The 12,553-nt window shown below is 37.2% G+C and overlaps 1 pseudogene; it reads left to right on the forward strand.

The window, feature by feature from the left end:
• Positions 1-8,583: 8,583 nt before the first annotated feature.
• Positions 8,584-11,051, forward strand: LOC140531909 (BTB/POZ domain-containing protein KCTD3 pseudogene; annotated as a pseudogene).
• The last annotated feature ends 1,502 nt before the right edge of the window (positions 11,052-12,553 follow it).

The raw sequence follows: 12,553 nt of genomic DNA on the forward strand, positions 1-12,553 counted from the left end.
TGTCATTTTGGTGCTCCTTGAGAACAAAGGACAACAACAAAATATGTGTGTGTGTGTGTGTGTGTGTGTGTGTGTGTGTGTGTGTAGCAGGTAGGTAAGTGTTTATATGCATATGTAAATGACATAATCCACACAAGCATTTTACAAACCTTAAAGTGCTGTATAAATGCCAGCTGTTAAAATAATGATCATCATAATTATATTAAACACTTATACTACACATAAATGTTTGAATGTGAAATAAACGGAATAGCATTTTATTACAGAACTAAAATAATTCTATGCAAATTTTATTTAAAGCCCTTGGGAACTAGTCAACCAGCTGTTGTCAGAGACTAAACAAAGCATTTGCTGTTTCCAGAGGCTTATTTACTTTGTGCAAGGGAACAAAAAGGGCCATAGAAAAATAAAATGACATCTGTGGTTCACTTTGTACACTCATGCTTTTAGAATTTTGAGTTGACAGGGGCCAATGTCCATGGGTGTATCCTACCATAAAACTTAGAAGGAAAAAGCTGGGTCTCTACTTCTTTCTTCATTGGACACTAATCTATAAAAATAGTCCTCAAATCCTCTAGCTCTCTAGAAACCCTGAATGCCACAGACAAAATATATCTCATGAGTTAAAGCTACACAGAAACATTAAATGCATTAGGTATTAGAGATTTGGTGACAAAACAACAACAAATGAATATTTTTTAAAATGCCTAAAATGGCATTCTACCATCTCCTAAAGCAGATACCCTCTGTTCCTTCTAACAAAAGTTCCAAAGTAGTTTTGGGCCTTGAAGCAACTATTACCACTTTTCCTGTATATAATCCAATGGCAAAATGGAAACAGAAAATTATGATAGCAGTCAGGAGAAATAAAGACCTTACATAGGAAGAATGATAGTGTAGGTCAGTTATGAAGTAACTGGAATAAGTGGAGCAGGAAGTGAAGGAGCAAGAATAATTAGAAATCACAATGAAAGTTGTCATTCTGACCACAAAAATAGCACCTTTGTGCTATTTTTATTGTTTGTAAATAAGGAATTTACTTGGCTGTGACCAAGGTAAATAGTTTTCAATCACTTTAAAAAGAAAAAGCAGATGCAATGTGAAAGAGTCATACCATTTTTCAATTAACCAATTAACATCTAATATTTTAATAGATAATGGATCTAGTCAATAAAAATGAAAAATTCTTAAGGAAATGCTTGGAGTGGTTCACATTCTAACTAACTCTCCTCCAAATATACCATTATGGAATGGACAACAAATCTCTGATTGTAAATAAAATCATATTACTAAGAAATGATGCTTTTTTTTTGCTCTAATAGTGCATTTATCAAAATATAACAATCTGGGTATTTACATTCTTATTTGGAGATTAGGATCTGAAAAACTGCACACTGAAGTTTTTTTTATAGTGAAAGTATCCGAATAAAGCCAGACTAGTATTAGAATTGGGGGTGGGGGGGGAGTGGTGATTTCAGAAAAGAACACTAATTATGTGAGAATTCGCAAAGACTCTATCAACAGGAGACATTTTCTTCTCCAGCATATAATATGGTCGGGGACATATTACATCATTCCAAAATACTACCTAGCTTTTCTTAGCTATTTGGTTTTCAACTTCTTCAAGTTCTTGCCAGAAGTATAAGCTAAACATTTTATAATAACAGAAATATTATTAATATTAAAATTTCACAAATATTTTATAAGCTAAAATTCTGACCAAGAAGTACTGCCAATTTTTTATTATGTGCATATTTGTGTATTTTTTATTTCATTTTGTCTGCAGCAATTTACTCCACGTGTCCAAGCTTTTTTAGAAACATTGGAATTATGATTGGCAAATTATACCCGAAGCTTTGTACTATGTACAAAGAACATAGCTTGCCCTTATGATAATTCTAGTGTGGAATTCATCTAAAGAAAGGCATTTATCTTCTGTGGTATAGCCTTCTTTGAGGCCTATCGAGCAGTTTCAATAATTACCATATTCTGCTTTGTTTGTTTGAGTGTCTTTTGTACTCAGAAAAGAACAATAGAGCCTCTTTTCTCATCGTGTTTTGCTTGTATAATTTCATTTCCTCAGATCAAGCTTACAAATATGTTCAGAAATATAAAGGGCTTTATTCTTTCCTTCAAGTACAGAGCCAATTCATAGGCATCATCATCTACACATACTAGAGGAACAAGAGCAAAGAACAGCATTCTCAAATTGTTAAATCCATCATTTTAAAATTATGCACACCCATAATTTAAAATATTATTGTGCTTTGAATGTTTGAACTAGAAAATTGAAATCACAAAACCCCCAAGAAATTAGAAAAATATACAGCAAGAATATCTTGCTATGTTAAACCAAATCTCATTTCAAAAAGCCCATAGATGATGTTTCATTATTAGTCCTTACCACCAATTTTTGGGTCACATAGCTAGTGAGTGTCAAGTGTCTAAGGTGAGATTTGAACTCAGTTCCTCCTGACTCCTGCACTTGACAAAAGGCACCATGGAGAGAAAACTCCCAGAATACTTCAAGGACACTGCTAGGGTGGAAGAAGAGAATAGGGTGGACCCCAGGCAAAGGAAGTGCTCACCTGAATTATAAGCATGCTATTATCTCCTGGTTTCAAGCAACTATTCATATTAACTAGATAGCAAGTTCAATTGTGCCTGTCTACCAAAGGAATACAACTGCTTTTAGAATTTTCTAAATGTCAGTGCCCTGGTATAAAGCCATAGTCACTCCAGGTTAGTCATGATAATAATAGAACACGACATACCAAGCTCAGATCTACTATTATAACCTTCTAATGGCCACTTCCTCACATTCCCAACATATTAGCAATATTTTTCTCCTCATTTATCTCTCTATATGGCATCTAGTCCTGACAGTGCAATACGTGATCAAAAGATCAATTGATAATTGTCAACAAATAGTTGAGAATATAGATAAAAATGGCATCATAAATAATCACAGTGGTTTGTTCTTTCAGCATTACTAAACTGCATCTTGAGTCAGACTAGCTTTTAGCCATATCTATTAGAAATGATTTGGTGGGTTAGCCAAGGAAGAATTAGATTCTGTCTTGTTTTGTTTAAACCATGAATAAATATGTGATTGGCTTTACTATAAAATGAATTTCCCTAAAGTAAATGCTTTTCCCCCCAGAATGCTTTTTTATAACACTAAAGTATTTGTAGTCAAAGATGTTGATTTCTTTGTCATCTTGTCATATACAATTCCTTATCAAGAAAGTTGGTTTTGGAAAATTTTCTTAAAACTGGATTCATAGTAGATGTTACTAGAAAAAGCTTGGATATTTGAATTGCCTGGTGTGCAAAGGTCATAACAAAGAGTCAGACATGACTGAACAACTGAAAAAAAAAGTTTTTATAAAGGTGCAGTGAGATGGCACAGTAGAAAGAGTGCCCTGGTCTGGAGTCAGGTGAACTCATCTTCCTGAGTTCAAATGGCCTCAGATACTTACTACCTGTGTACCCCTAGGCAAGTCAATTAACCTCCATTTGTCTTAATCCATTGGAGAAGGAAATGGCAAACCACACCAATATCTTTGGCAATGAAATTCTAAATGGAGTCATGAAGAGTTAAGCACAACTGAAAGGACTAAACAAGAAGAAGTCTTCATAAAGTAAAGAGACATGAGTGGAAAGGTTATCCAGAATGCCCTCCAAACTAAATCTTCATGTGAATGTATCTTGTCCCTTCCCTAGGTGGTGATGTCCTTTCCACAGTGATGGGATGTCAATGACAGAAACTGAAGCACCAACTTCTTTAGCCTCATCTGGAGCCACAAATGTCTTCAGTTTCCTCTTTAAGCTTAATTAATCAGGCCAAATATGTAAATATTTCCAATTACCCTAAACCAAATACAGTATAGAAGAGCACCCTACCAGTATTCTTGCTTCTTCTGGGATCATGTAGTTTCATAGGACCATGCTTGCCTGAGCTCTTCTCAGGAAAGGAACAAAGACACAAATAGGGTCCAAATAGATTAAATTTCCAGACTACTGTGGGAGCCCATTTCTCAGAATCATACATTTTACATAGGTTTTTATTTTAAAAAATAGCTTCCCTCCCCCAGTGGCTTGTCTAAGGAAAGGAGTCAGATTAAGATCTGATCACTGGCACCAATGTGTAGCTGATATCTTGGGTGACTACCTTCATAAATCAAACATGTTTGGATGGGTGAGCAAAGGAAATATTAGGGGGAGATTTTATTTTATTCAATAAATATTGGGCTTCTAATAAAAGGAATTCACATAAAGTCCAAAAATTTGCAAGATAATCATCCCAGCTGATGAGTGTGAGCCATAACAGCTTTCACCACATCGCTATGTATTCTCTAGGTCTCAGCATGTGTAGAAGCCATATGTATTTACCATAGTTCTGGAATGCTTGCAACAGTTACTATGTATGAGCTATCATTTTCATTCAGTGAGGGGCCTTGTATCTTTCCTCTTTTGACATAAGTACAACTATCTTAGAAATTATTCTCAAAGAAAAAAGTACATACTCCTAGACTGTATTTGTACTTAGAAGAGTACTTGCTATTGCATTGATGTAACAGACAATCCTAATTTTATTCTGGGAAATGATAAAAATTTGCAACAAAGATGAAATATGGGTTAGCTCAAGGAGAAGATCCATGTCAATAAAAGCTATCCATTGTCCTGAAAGGTATTTGTCACAAACAAATCCAATGCAATCAAGATTAGGAGGGAAACAGAAAACCAGGAAACAATTTTTGCAACTAGTGTCTGTGATAAAGGTCTCATTTCTAAAATATATAGAGAACTGAGTCAAATTTACAAGAATACAAATCATTCCCCAGTCGATAAATGATCAAAGGATATGAACAGGCAATTTTCAGAGGAAGAAATTGAAGCTATCTATAGTCATATGAAAAATGCTCTAAATCACTATTTGTTAGAGAGATACAAATCAAAACAACTCTGAGGAACCAAATCATATCTGTCAGATTGGCTAACATGACAAAACAGGAAGATGATAAATAGAGAAAAAGATGTGGGAGAATTGGAACACTAATTTATTGTTGGTGGAGCTATGAGCTGTTCCAACCATTCTGGAAAGCAATTTGGAATTATACCCAAAAGGGATTCAAAAATATGCATACCCTTTGATCTAGCAATACCACATCTAGGGCTGTATCCAAAAGACATCATAAAAATGGGGAAAGGTCCCACATGTACAAAAATATTGATAGCAGCTCTTTTTTTGTGGTGGCCAAGAGCTAGAAATCAAGGGAATGCCCATCAATTGTGGAATGGATGAACAAGTTGTGGTATAATGAAGGAAATGGAATGCTACTATGCTATAAGAAATGATGAACAGTCAGACTTTAGAAAAACCTGGAAAGACTTATATGAACTGATGCTGATTTAAATGGGCAGAACCAGGAGAACATTATACATGGTAACAGCCACAGTGTGTGAGAACTATTTCTGACAGGCTTAGCCCTTCAGAGCAATGCAAGGACCTAAAACATTCCCTAGGGACTCGTTACAAAATGCCATCCACATGCAGAGAAAGAACTATGGAATTAGAACACAGAATGAAGCAGACTATTTTCTCTTGTGTTCTGTTTTTTTTGGTTTGGTTTTTCTTATGGTCTCCCTCATTTGTTTTAATTCATCTGTGCAACATGACTAATGTAAAAATGTGTTTAACAAGAATGCGTGTGTAGAATTCATATAAGATTGTATGCCATCTCAGGGCAGGGGGGAGGGGAGAAAATTTAAAAGGTATGAAAGTGATTGTTGAAAAGTGAAAACAGAAGATGACAGAGTAGAAAGACGGACCTGTAGAAGCTCCTCCCCCCATAGCCCAAAATACTTATTAAAAATGACTCTAAACAAATTCTAGAGCAGCAGAAGAAACAAAACAAAAGAGTGAAAGAGAGCCAAAGGAAGCCTGGAAGGCAAAAAGGAAAGGTCTATTGCACTAGGCTAAGAGTGGAGCACAGGTTGTGGAGCATAGTCCATGGAGCACAGTCCAGCCTTGGCCATGCAGTGTGGCAGGTGTAGTACTAGAGCAGGCTTCAGGATGTGGAATCCCAGATAATAGCTGCTGTTCTCAGATTCCTCAACCCACAAACACCAAAGAAAGCTTCAAAGGTCAGTGAGAAAGCTCTTTCACCTCAGTGGGAAGGGGGCAGGATCCTGCCTTAACCATAACCCCAGATTACAGCAGCATCCATTTTTGGAGCCCTCTGCCTAAAGACTCTGGGAGAATCAAGCAGATGATCTGAATCTCAGTCCTGAGTGTCAACCCTGGGGTGAGGAGGAGCATTGGCATGGTAGAGCTGGAGGGAGTTGTGGAGAGGGAACCCTTCCTGCAGATCCTGGGAAGAAAAGCTTATGGTTGCTGCCAGACCAGAGCACAGTCCACTAGAGGAGTAAACTTCTCTCCCTTGATTGTGTCACTATGGAGGAACTGAGAATTTACAGATCCCAAGAGTATACCCTCCACTTCACAAAGGACTCAAAAGTCAAGTAACTGGGAATTTGGGAAAATGCCCCCAAAAAGGAAAAAACATAAGACTATATAAGGTTACTTTCTTACTGAACAGATATTTTCCCCCAGCCTTTCAGATGAGGAAGAACAAAGCATACCATTAGACGAAGACATCAAGTTGAAGGCTTCTTTATCCAAAATCTGCAAAATAAATTTGCAATGGTCTCAGGCCACAGAAGAGCTCAAAAGAGATTTTGAAAATTAAGTAAGAGAGGTGGAGAAAAAAATTGGGAAGAGAAATTAAAGCAATGCAAGAAAATTATGAAAATTGAGTCATCAGCTTGCTAAAGGAGACCCAAAAATCCTCAAGAAAATAACACCTTTAAAAATAGACTAGTCCAAATGACAAAAGAGACCCCAAAAGCTAATGAGAAAAAAATGCTTTAAAAAGCAGAATTAGCCAAATGGAAAAGGAGGTTCAAAAGCTCACTGAAAAAAACAGTTCTTTAAAAATTAGAATGGAGCAGATGGAAGCTAATGACTTTATGAAAAACCAAGAAATTACAAAACAACACCAAAAGAATGAAAAAATTGATGACAATGTGAACTATCTCACTGGAAAAACAGCTTACCTGGAAAACAGATCCAGGAGAGACAATTTAAAAATGATGGGACTACCTGAAAGTCATGATGAAACAGAGCCTACACATCATCTTTCATGAAATTATCAAGGAAGATTTCCCTGATATTCTAGAACCAGAGGGTAAAATAAATATTGAAAGAATCCATCGATCACCTCCTGAAAGACATCCCAAAAGGAACGCTCCCAAGAATACTGTAGCCAGATTCCAGAATTCCCAGGTCGAGCAAAAAATATTGCAAGCAGCCAGAAAGGAACAATTTGAGTATTGTGGATATACAATCAGGATAACACAAGATCTAGCAGCTTCTATATTAAGGGATCAAAGGACTTGGAATATGATATTCCAGAAGTCAAAGGAACTAGGATTAAAACCAAGAATCACCTACCCAGCAAAACTGAGTATAATACTTCAGGTGAAATGATGATCAATGAAATAGAGGACTTTTAACCATTCTTGATGAAAAGAACAGAGCTGAATAGAAAATTTGACTTTGAAACACAAGAATCAAGAGAAGCATGAAAAGGTAAACAGGAAAGAAAAATCATAAGGGACTTACTAAAATTGACTGTTTACATTCCTACATGGAAAGATGATATTTGTAACTCTTGAGATTTTTCTCAGTATTTGAGTAGTTGGAGGGACAGGATAGTATGGAGGGAAATATAGTTAGTCTTACACAAGATAACTATTATGCAAGTTGTTTGCAAAACTACACAATATAGACTATAGTCTATATTGAATTGCTTGCCTTCTCAGCGGGGATGGGTGGGAAGCAAGGAAGGGAGAGAAATTGAAACTTAAAATTTTAGTAATGAATGTTAAGAATTGTTTTTGCATACAACTGAGAAATAAGAAATACAGGTAATGGGGTATAGAAATCTATCTTGCCCCATATAAAAAGAGAGAAGATGGGGACAAGGGAAGGGAGGGGTATGATAAAAGGGGGGGCAGATTAAGGGAAGAGGTAATCAGAATGCATAGTGTTTTGGGGTGGCAGCAGGGGATAGATGGGGAGAAAATTTGGAACTTAAAATTTTGTGGAAATGAATGTTGAAAACTAAAATTAATGAACTTTAAATTAATAATTAATTAATAAATTAATTGATAAATTAAATTAATAAACATTTAAAAAGGTGAAAACAAATAAATTAATTAATTTTTGAAAAAAGGAATGACTGGAGGAGAAGTGAGGCTGGTGACCTGCACAAAGTGCAGTGCAAACCATGTGATCATTTCTCTGACGGCATGGTCTTCTTTGGCAATGAAACACGAACACAACAACAAAAACCAGATTCAGTAACTCAAGACAAACACTTACGTGAATTTCAGATTCATTTTTTTCCAGTTTGCTGAGTGGGAGAATTTCAACCCTTTGAGAGGAAACTGATGCTGTATTTATTGATAGAGATCTAGCAACATTTGCACCCAATTTAAACTTTCTTTGAATTAATGAGCTTGAATTACATAAGAAGACTTCTCTTATGTGAAGAACTGAAGCATTCACCATATGGCAGTGTCCTTTGTCAGGGCTACTTGCCTCTACCAGCTATTTCTAGTCACAAAATAAATAATACTGCTGGACCCTCTGAGGATTCTAAAATCAGACAGCATTCTTCAGGTCAGTCAACCCAGGGAAATGATGCCCAGCCCATTCTCTCTAGAACTGGAGAAGAAGCAGTTAGACTGGGATTTCCTGTAGATCCACAAAAGGTGTTAATAGTAGCTGGCCATTACAACTGGATTGTAGCTATATATGCCCATTTTTCTGTTTGTTACAGAATCAAAGAATCTTCTGGATGGCAGCAGGTGTTTACAAGTTCTTATTTGGATTGGACTATTGAACAAGTGGCTTTGAATCCAAAAGTGGTTGGAGGTCCATGTAGAGACAAAGATAAGATTGTGTTGGTTGCCTCAGAGAGTAGTATTATTCTGTGGAGCATTCAAGATGGAGACAGTGGTACTGAAATAGGAGTATTCAGTCTTGGAGTTCCTGTAGATGCTCTCTTCTTCATTGGTAACCAGTTGGTGGCCACAAGTCATAAAGGGAAAGTGGGAGTGTGGAATGCTGTAACTCAGAACTGGCAGGTTCAAGATGTTGTTCCTGTTACTACCTATTGTACTGCTAAATAATTTCTGTTGTTGGGTTGTAACAATGGATCCATATATTACATAGATATGCAGAAATTTCCTTTGAGAATGAAAGACAATGACCTTCTTATAACTGAACTTTATCATGATCCTTCAAATGATGCTTTTGCTGCTCTGAGTGTGTACCTCACACCTAAAACAAGTGTCAGAGGTAACTGGATTGAGATTGTCTATGGTGCAAGTTCTGGAGCAGTAAGAGTAACTGTACAGTACCCAGGAGGGGCAGCTAGGTGGTGCAATAGATAGAGCACCAGTGCAGGAGTCAGGAGGACCTGAGTTCAAATCTCACCTCAGACCCTTGACATTCACTAACTGAGTGACCTTGGGCAAGTCACTTAACCCCAATTGCCTCATCCTGGGTCATCTCTAGTCATCCTGATAAATATCTGGTCACTGGATTCAGATGGCTCTGGAGGAGAAGGGACGCCGGTGACCTGCACAGCCCTCCCTCACTCAAAACAAAGTCAAGTGCAAGTCATGTCATCATTTCTCTGATGGCATGGTCTTCTTTGGCAATGAAGGACGAACATGCTTCACAACACCCAGAAACAGCTTCCTCAAGCCCTCAACTTTTCCAGACATTCACAGTTCACCAAAGTCTTGTTACAAAGATCATGCTCTCAGAGAGACACCTTGTATTAGTCTGTGCTGATAATAATCATGCACGGACATGGACAGTAACATGATTCTGAGGAATGATTTCCACACAACCAGCTTCTATTCCTTTAGCATTATTCAAGATACTGTCTTTGGAAGAGACAGAGAGTAGTTATAGATAGTTACTCTTCTGGAAATGATATAGGACATTTTGAAGAGAGAGATGATCAACAAGTGTTTATCCAAAAAGTCGTTCCTATCACCAACAAACTCTTTGTAAGACTGTCATCTACTGGAAAAAAAAATGTGAGATCCAAGCTGTTGATTGTACCACCATCTCATCATTTACTGTGAGAGAAGGTGAAGGATCCAGTAGGACAGGCTCAAGACCATGACAGTATTTATTCACTGGGCACAAAAATGGCAGCATTCAAATGTGGAATTTAACAACTGCCATGGATATAGTTAATAAAAGTGAAGATAAGGGGGTCCAGCTGAAAAGGAACTACTTAAATTACTGGATCAGTGTGACCTGAGCACATCTCAATGTGCTACTCCTAATGTCAGCCTAGCAACTTCTGTAGCTCAGCATAGCCGCCTGCGTGAGTCAAATTCTAGTCTTCACCTTCAGCACCATGGAACCATCCTTGAAGCAGCTACTTATGGGTCTGTGAGGCCTTATAGAGAAAGTCTTTTGTTAGCAAGGGCAAGGAGAACTGAGAGCTTTTACAGTTATAAAGACTTCCAAACTTTTAATGTGAACAGAAATTCAGTGAAAAAAGTCCCTGAAAATAGTCTCTGCCCAGTACAAGGAGAAATGAAGTGGGCAGTGGGGGAGTGCAATATCTCATGAAAAAAGTCTCCAGGAACAGAAGCAAAAGTTTCAAGAGAACTAGATGGTGGAATTGAAGCTCAGAAAATAGGTGAAAGTTGGGCAGAAACCAAGAAAAGAGGATCTGAGGATGAAATTGAAAGCAAAGTAGAGATGAAGAAGAAAGGTGGATTTGAAGGGGGAGGGTTCCTTGGAAGAAAGAAAGTTCCTCACCTGGCATCATCAAGTACTTCAGATGGAGGGGCTGACTCACCTGGTACAGCACACCATCACCTACAAAGACCACCCATCTTTACCACATAAGAAAAGTGATTCTTCTGGTCAGGATTACAGCTCATGAGCAAATACTAGCCAGTATGGACAGTTATGTCATTGTCTATTGATAAATGTTAATTTAACTGGATTTCAATGCTGTTAATTTTTACACTAAAACTTTACAACTTACAATGGGTTTCAGTTCAGTATCTTTTTTAAGAGAAAGGATTACCTGGAGCAAGGTGGTTGTTATTCATGTTTTTCATTAACAACACAATAAATGGATATTTTAAATGCTAGAGTCCAATTTTATGTATGTCATTGTGTGGAAACAAAATTCAATATTTAAGAGAACAGTGGCATGTTGAGATAGCATGAGTGCTCCCATAACGAGCAGAAGTTGTCAGACCTTGATCTTCTAGTTATTTTGCCACTAATTTGTATTGAAGTTGTGGGCATCTCACAGTTTTTGGTGACCCTTGTTTCCTAATCTGTTCAAGGTTTGAAAAGCACTTTGAGATCCTTATTGAAAGGTGCTATGTATGTGAAAAATATAAAAATAATGTTCTAATTATTGAACACTTGTGATGTCAAATTAAAAAAATGGTATTTGTTTTCAAACCCTGAAAAACAGTTTGCTTCTTAAAGCAGGTCTCCCTACAGCCACATATACAGCTTGTTTCTTATCTTCTTTTAAGAAACTTCTACTGGTTTGCATGAGCAAGAAGCAGCCTTCCTACCACAGCACTGTAAAGGAAACATTGGTGATGCTATATATTAGTATATGCTTTAATCTCTGAGCCCCAAAACACACTCCACTCTATCTAGATTAAGACACTTCTTATTTCTCCCAATATGACTCACCTTCTCTCACTTTCAGTCCACAGCTTGTAACTTCTGACTTCCTTAAAGGGATGAACAGAAAGGGCTTCCTGTCTGGGACTAAAGTCCTTCCCCTTTCCTCTTTTCTCTGCTGCCTCGTGTGCATCGACTGAGTTACCTATCTCATTGCCTTGCCTTGGCCTTTGGTATTTGTGCTTTCTGTGAGTCAACTTAAGTCATTGTTCTGCCTTGGTCTCAAGTTTCTGCCTTAACTACCTCATTGTTAGACATGCTTCATCCCTTGATGCTGGATAATTCTTGAACATAAACTATTGTCTTTACTAGTAGCAGTAGGAATTTTTGTCTTCAACTTTGCTTTATTTCTCTTAGATTTACTTTCCATGTTCTTTTACAGGTTTGCCCTGGCACATATCCAGAAGATAGAACTAAATTATAGATAAAAACTCCTTACACTCCAGGGATTGTTTAACTTTTTGCATGTGTTTCCTTAGTACCCTAGCACCAGTGTGGCATATGGTGTATTTAAAAAATAATTTTTGTTTCATAGATATAACAACAGTACACACAAACATAAATGCAGATACATTCAAATCCCATGATAAAATAAAGCTGCAAAGAAAGTCAAGGAGGAGGAAAAATAGAGGAATAGGACTATTGGTGAGAGTACTGATATGATGAGGCAGAGAGGTGAAAATGCCCTTGTTAAGGATCTACTATGTACCAGGCAATGCACTAAGCACTTTA

This window comes from Notamacropus eugenii, chromosome 3, assembly GCF_028372415.1.
Source record: "Notamacropus eugenii isolate mMacEug1 chromosome 3, mMacEug1.pri_v2, whole genome shotgun sequence".
Classification (NCBI taxonomy): domain Eukaryota; kingdom Metazoa; phylum Chordata; class Mammalia; order Diprotodontia; family Macropodidae; genus Notamacropus; species Notamacropus eugenii.